Below are 8,018 nucleotides of genomic sequence, written 5' to 3'. Positions count from 1 at the left end.
TGATATACTTGACAAGGCTCACAAGACCTTGGAGGGTACTCATCCTAGCATTAAAGAGTCTCATGATCAACTCCAAGTGAAGCTAACCAAGGAGAAAGCCACTTTTCCTCATATGGTTCTAATTGATAATGCAAATGCTACTAACCCTTGTTGCGAGCATGTGCATCTTGTTGAGGAGAGTGCAAAGTTTAAGAAGCAACTTGAGAAAGGCCTTGTGTCGTGCATACAAGGTGAGAAGAACCTCAATGATCTTTTGAGCAATCAAAAGGAAGTTGTGGCCAAGGAGGGAATTGGGTTCGCACCCAAGTCCAAGAACAAGAAGAAGAATGACAAGGCCAAACGACCTCCTCCTCTCAAGAAAACTTTTGTGAAAGAGGGAGAGGGTGCTTCTAAGGAGAAGAAGAACAATGTGGAGGCTGGTGGTGTCAAGAAGGGCAATGCCACCCCTTCCAACAAAGTCGGCGACTAGCTTTAACCCTTCCTATGTGTTATGCCATGGTAGTGATGGACATGTTTATGCTAAATTTGTTGGTTCACCTTACGAGTACATTGAATGGTCTATTTGGGTTCCTAAGACCCTTGTCACTAACATCAAAGGACCCATTACAAAATGGGTACCTAAACCAAGCATTGATATCTTGTAGGTGTTTGCTTCCGATGGGGGATCATGGTTCCTCGATAGTGGAGCCACAAATCATATGATCGGAAGCAAGGACTTGGTGGTGGACGTGCACAGGATTCCATCTATGCCCACCAATGTCGAGTGGGGTGATGCCTCGTCCTCTAAGGTGTTGAGACTTGGCAAGGTTGTCATTTCTCATGATCTCACGATCGAGAAGGTCATGCTTGTTGAGTCCCTTGCATACAATTTAGTTTCTGTTCGTCAACTTGCACTCATGGACTTTGCTACCTTCTTTGATACTGATACCGTGGCCCTCTTGTGGAGCAAGACTCTTAAATTAGCCTTTGTTGGGCATGTTGAGAACGGTCTCTATCTGATTAACTTTTCGGAGCGACCCACTAAGACCGCGACATGCCTAATGGCTAAAGTTGATGCGGGGTGGCTTTGGCATCGCCATTTAACCCATGTCAGTATGAAATCTTTGCAAAGTCTTCTCAAGGGGGACCATGTCCGTGGACTAACAAATGTTAGTTTGGCCAAAGATCGTGCTTGCAGTGCTTGTATTGAAGAAAGTTACATGAGAAGGCTCACCCTCCCAAGACTATCATTTACTCAAAGAGGCCTTTGGAGCTCCTTCACTTGGACCTCTTTGGGCCTCCATAATTTGATAGTCTTGGGGGTAGAAAGTATTGCTTGGTGATTGTGGATGATTATTCAAGATACACTTGGGTGTACTTCTTCAAGAGGAAGAGTGAGACCCAACAAACCATCATCGACTTTGCAAATGAAGCTCAACGCCAACACAATGCAAAGATCTGGACGATAAGGAGTGACAATGGCACTGAGTTCAAGAACTACACCTTGGATGAGTTTCTTAGTGATGAGGTGATCAAGCATCAATATCCCGCACCTTACACCCCTTAACAAAATGGTGTAGCGGAGAGGAAGAACCGGACGTTGATGGATGCGGCAAGGACCATGATGGCGGAGTTCAAGTCTCCATACAACTTTTGGGTCGAAGCCATCAACACCGCGTATCATGCACCCAATCGGCTCTATCTCCACAAAGGCTTGAACAAGACTCCATATGGGATACTCACCGGTAACAAGCCCAACCTCAAGTACTTCCGGGTGTTCGGGTGTAAGTGTTTCATTCTCAAGAAAGGTGTTCGGTTGTCTAAATTCGAGGCTAGAGCTTATGAGGGCATATTTGTTGGTTATGCTACAAACTCTCATGCTTACCGTGTTCTCAATAAGTCCACGTGACTTATTGAGGAGTCGTGTAACATGGAGTTTGATGAGAATAATGGCTCCCAAGTGGAGCAAAGTGGTACTTGTGATGTAGGTGATGAAATTCCTTCCCAAGCCATAAGAAGAATGCGTATTGGTCACATCCTACCCATTGAGGAACCCCTTGTGGCCGAAGGAGAAGGAAAATGTTCTACTCAAGTGGAACCATCACCAACCCAAGACCCACACGCTTCCAAAGAACAAAGTGAAGGCCCTCAACCAAACGAACAAGATCAAGGGCAAGCTCAAGATCAAGAGAAAGCTCATGACGATGCTAAAAATGATCAAGTTACCGCTCCTCAACTCACTCTTGAGGAGGAATTAGAGCGTCATGCCGCCAAGCTTGCATCCAAGCTCACTACCAAGGGTCATCTCATGACTAATGTGCTTGTAAGCTTAAGAAAGGGGGTAAGAACTCGTAGACAATTGGCAAACTATTGTGAACATCATGCGTTTGTTTCTTGTGTGGAACCCCAAAAGGTCTATGAGGCGCTCGAGGATCCGGGTTGGCTTAATGCCATGCATGAAGAACTCAACAACTTTGAGCACAACAAGGTGTGGAGATTGGTGCCAAGGCCAACGGGGAACCATACTGTCATTGAAACCAAGTGGATATTCAAGAACAAGCAAGATGCTCATGGAATTAGTGTTCGCAACAAGGCTCGGTTGGTAGCACAAAGCTACTCCCAAGTCGAGGGTGTCGACTAGGGTGAAACCTTTGCTCCCGCTGCTTTCCTTGAATCTATTCGTTTGTTGATTGCTTATGCATCTCATCATAACTTCAAGTTGCAACAAATGGATGTGAAGAGTGCTTTTCTTAATGGTCCCATTAATGAGTTGGTATATGTCAAGCAACCCCCGGGGTTCAAGGATCCCGCTTTCCCCGATCATGTGTACCAACTCGATAAGGCACTATACGGCCTTAAACAGCCCCGCGTGCATGGTATGAGCACCTTACCGAGTTGTTGCAAGATCGTGCATTTGAAATTGGGAAAATCTATTGGGGAACGTAGTAATTTCAAAAAAATTCCTACGCACACGCAAGATCATGGTGATGCATAGCAACGAGAGGGGAGAGTGTGATCTACGTACCCTTGTATATCGACAACGGAAGCGTTAGCACAACGTGGTTGATGTAGTCGTACGTCTTCACGGCCCGACCGATCAAGCACCGAAACTATGGCACCTCCGAGTTCTAGCACACGTTCAGCTCGATGACGATCCCCGGACTCCGATCCAGCAAAGTGTCGGGTAAGAGTTCCGTCAGCACGACGGCGTGGTGACGATCTTGATGTACTACCGTCGCAGGGCTTCGCCTAAGCACCGCTACAATATTATCGAGGACTATGGTGGAAGGGGGCACCGCACACGGCTAAGAATATGATCACGTGGATCAACATGTGTCTCTAGGGGTGCCCCCTGCCTCCGTATATAAAGGATCAAAGGGGGGGGGTGCGGCCGACCAGGAGAGGGCGCGCCAGGAGGAGTCCTACTCCCTCCGGGAGTAGGATTCCCCCTTTCCTAGTTGGAATAGGATTCGGGAGGGGGGAAAGAGGAGAGAGAGAAGGAAGGGGGGCACCGAAGACATTCATAACATCTGGTGTTGCTCCAGTAGCAGGCCTAGCACCCAGCGGTGCTTCCAGGACGTAATTCTTCTGTGCAGCAATGAGGATAATCCTCAAGTTAAGGACCCAGTCGTGTAATTGCTACCATCATCTTTCAACTTTGCTTTCTCAAGGAACGCATTAAAATTCAACGGAACAACAGCACGGGCCATCTATCTACAATCAAACATGAATAAGCAAGATACTATCAGGTACTAAGTTCATGATAAATTTAGGTTCAATTAATCATATTACTTAAAGAACTCCCACTTAGATAGACATCCCTCTAATCCTCTAAGTGATTACGTGATCCAAATCAACTAAACCATGTCCGATCATCACGTGAGATGGAGTAGCTTCATTGGTGAACATCACTATGTTGATCATATCTACTATATGATTCACGCTCGACCTTTCGGTCTCCGTGTTCCGAGGCCATATCTGTATATGCTTGGCTCGTCAAGTATAACCTGAGTATTCGCGTGTGCAACTGTTTTGCACCCGTTGTATTTGAACGTAGAGCCTATCACACCCGATCAACACGTGGTGTCTCAGCACGAAGAACTTTCGCAATGGTGCATACTCAGGGAGAACACTTCTTGATAACTAGTGAGAGATCATCTTATAATGCTACCGTCAATCAAAGCAAGATAAGATGCATAAAAGATAAACATCACATGCAATCATTATAAGTGATATGATATGGCCATCATCATATTGTGCTTGTGATCTCCATCTTCGAAGCACCGTCGTGATCACCATCGTCACCGGTGCGACACCTTGATCTCCATCGTAGCATCGTTGTCGTCTCGCCAATCTTATGCGTTCACGACTATCGCTACCGCTTAGTGATAAAGTTAAAGCATTACACCGCGATTGCATTGCATACAATAAAGCGACAACCATATGGCTCCTGCCAGTTGCCGATAACTCGGTTACAAAACATAATCATCTCATACAATAAATTTAGCATCATGTCTTGACCATATCACATCACAACATGCCCTGCAAAAACAAGTTAGACGTCCTCTACTTTGTTGTTGCAAGTTTTACGTGGTTGCTACGGGCTTAAGCAAGAACCAATCTTACCTACGCATCAAAACCACAACGATAATTTGTCAAGTTGGTGCTATTTTAACCTTCGCAAGGACCGGGCATAGCCACACTCGGTTCAACTAAAGTTGGAGAAACTGTCACCCGCTAGCCACCTTTGTGCAAAGCACGTCGGGAGAACCGGTCCCGCGTAAGCGTACGCGTAATGTCGGTCCGGGCCGCTTCGTCCAACAATACCGCCGAATCAAAGTATGACATGCTGGAAAGCAGTATGACTTATATCGCCCACAACTCACTTGTGTTCTACTCGTGCAAATAACATCAACACATAAAACCTAGGCTCAGATGCCACTGTTGGGGAACGTAGTAATTTCAAAAAAATTCCTACGCACACGCAAGATCATAGTGATGCATAGCAACAAGAGGGGAGAGTGTGATCTATGTACCCTTGTAGATCGACAACGGAAGCGTTAGCACAACGTGGTTGATGTAGTCGTACGTCTTCACGGCCCGACCATCAAGCACCGAAACTACGGCACCTCCAAGTTCTAACACACGTTCAGCTCTATGACGATCCCCAGACTCTGATCCAGCAAAGTGTCGGGGAAGAGTTCCATCAGCACGGCGGCGTGGTGACGATCTTGATGTACTACCGTCGCAGGGCTTCGTCTAAGCACCGCTACAATATTATTGAGGACTATGGTGGAAGGGGGCACCGCACACGGCTAAGAATATGATCACGTGGATCAACTTGTGTCTCTAGGGGTGCCCCCTGCCTCCGTATATAAAGGATCAAAGGGGGGGGTGCGGCCGGCCAGGAGAGGGTGCGCCAGGAGGAGTCCTACTCCCTCCGGGAGTAGGATCCCCCCCGCCCCCCGGATTCGGGAGGGGGGAAAGAGGAGAGAGAGAAGGAAGGGGGGCGCCGCCCCCCTCTCCTTGTCCTATTCGGACTAGGGGGGAGGGGCGCGCGGCCCAACCCTGGCCACCTCTCCTCTCTTCCACTAAGGCCCACTAAGGCCCATATACCTCCCGGGGGGTTCCGGTAACCTCCCGGTACTTCGGTAAAATCCCGATTTCACCCGGAACACTTCCGATATCCAAATATAGGCTTCCAATATATCAATCTTTATGTCTCGACCATTTCGAGACTCCTCGTCATGTCCGTGATCACATCCGGGACTCCGAACTCCTTCGGTACATCAAAACTCATAAACTCATAATATAACTGTCATCGAAACCTTAAGCGTGCGGACCCTACGGGTTCGAGAACAATGTAGACATGACCGAGACACGTCTCCGGTCAATAACCAATAGCGGAACCTAGATGCTCATATTGGCTCCTACATATTCTACGAAGATCTTTTATCGGTCAGACCGCATAACAACATACGTTGTTCCCTTTGTCATCGGTATGTTACTTGCCCGAGATTCACCTAATAATGTGATCCCATTAATCAAATAACAACTCTTTGTCCATGGTTAGGAAACATAACCATCTTTGATTAACGAGCTAGTCTAGTAGAGGCATACTAGTGACACTCTGTTTGTCTATGTATTCACACATGTATTATGTTTCCGGTTAATACAATTCTAGCATGAATAATAAGCATTTATCATCATATAAGGAAATAAATAATAACTTTATTATTGCCTCTAGGTCATATTTCCTTCAGTCTCCCACTTGCACTAGAGTCAGTAATCTATATTATACAGTAATGATTCTAACACCCATGGAGCCTTGGTGCTGATCATGTTTTGCTCGTGGAAGAGGCTTAGTCAATGGGTCTGCTACATTCAGATCCGTATGTATCTTGCAAATCTCTATGTCTCCCACCTGGACTAGATCCCGGATGGAATTGAAGCGTCTCTTGATGTGCTTGGTTCTCTTGTGAAATCTGGATTCCTTTGCCAAGGCAATTGCACCAGTATTGTCACAAAAGATTTTCATTGGACCCGATGCACTAGGTATGACACCTAGATCGGATATGAACTCCTTCATCCAGACTCCTTCATTTACTGCTTCCGAAGCAGCTATATATTCCGCTTCACACGTAGATCCCGCCACAACGCTTTGTTTAGAACTGCACCAACTGACAGCTCCACCGTTTAATGTAAACACGTATCTGGTTTGCGATTTAGAATCGTTCGGATCAGTGTCAAAGCTCGCATCAACGTAACCATTTACGATTAGCTCTTTGTCACCTCCATAAACGAGAAACATATCCTTAGTCCTTTTCAGGTATTTCAGGATGTTCTTGACCGCTGTCCAGTGATCCACTCCTGGATTACTTTGGTACCTCCCTGCTAGACTTATAGCAAGGCACACATCAGGTCTGGTACACAGCATTGCATACATGATAGAGCCTATGGCTGAAGCATAGGGAACATCTTTCATTTTCTCTCTATCTTCTGCAGTGGTCGGGCATTGAGTCTGACTCAACTTCACACCTTGTAACACAGGCAAGAACCCTTTCTTTGCTTGATCCATTTTGAACTTCTTCAAAACTTTGTCAAGGTATGTGCTTTGTGAAAGTCCAATTAAGCGTCTTGATCTATCTCTATAGATCTTAATGCCTAATATGTAAGCAGCTTCACCGAGGTCTTTCATTGAAAAACTCTTATTCAAGTATCCCTTTATGCTATCCAAAAATTCTATATCATTTCCAATTAGTAATATGTCATCCACATATAATATCAGAAATGCTACAGAGCTCCCACTCACTTCCTTGTAAATACAGGCTTCTCCAAAAGTCTGTATAAAACCAAATGCTTTGGTCACACTATCAAAGCGTTTATTCCAACTCCGAGAGGCTTGCACCAGTCCATAAATGGATCGCTGGAGCTTGCACACTTTGTTAGCTCCCGTTGGATCGACAAAACCTTCTGGTTGCATCATATACAACTCTTCTTCCAGAAATCCATTCAGGAATGCAGTTTTGACATCAATCTGCCAAATTTCATAATCATAAAATGCGGAAATTGCTAACATGATTCGGACAGACTTAAGCATTGCTATGGGTGAGAAGGTCTCATCGTAGTCAATCCCTTGAACTTGCCGAAAACCTTTTGCGACAAGTCGAGCTTTGTAGACAGTAATATTACCGTCAGCGTCCGTCTTCTTCTTGAAGATCCATTTATTCTCAATTGCTTGCCGATCATTGGGCAAGTCAACCAAAGTCCATACTTTGTTCTCATACATGGATCCCATCTCAGATTTCATGGCTTCAAGCCATTTTGCGGAATCTGGGCTCACCATCGCTTCTTCATAGTTCGTAGGTTCATCATGATCTAGTAGCATGACTTCCAGAACAGGATTACCGTACCAATCTGGCGCGGATCTCACTCTGGTTAATCTACGAGGTTCAGTAGTATCTTGTTCTAAAGTTTCATGATCATTATCATTAGCTTCCTCACTAATTGGTGTAGGTGTCGCAGAAACAGGTTTCTGT

This window comes from Triticum dicoccoides, chromosome 4A, assembly GCF_002162155.2.
Source record: "Triticum dicoccoides isolate Atlit2015 ecotype Zavitan chromosome 4A, WEW_v2.0, whole genome shotgun sequence".
In the NCBI taxonomy this organism is placed as follows: Eukaryota; Viridiplantae; Streptophyta; class Magnoliopsida; order Poales; family Poaceae; genus Triticum; species Triticum dicoccoides.
The sequence above is the reverse complement of the archived record's forward strand: the minus strand, read 5'-3'. Positions refer to the sequence as shown.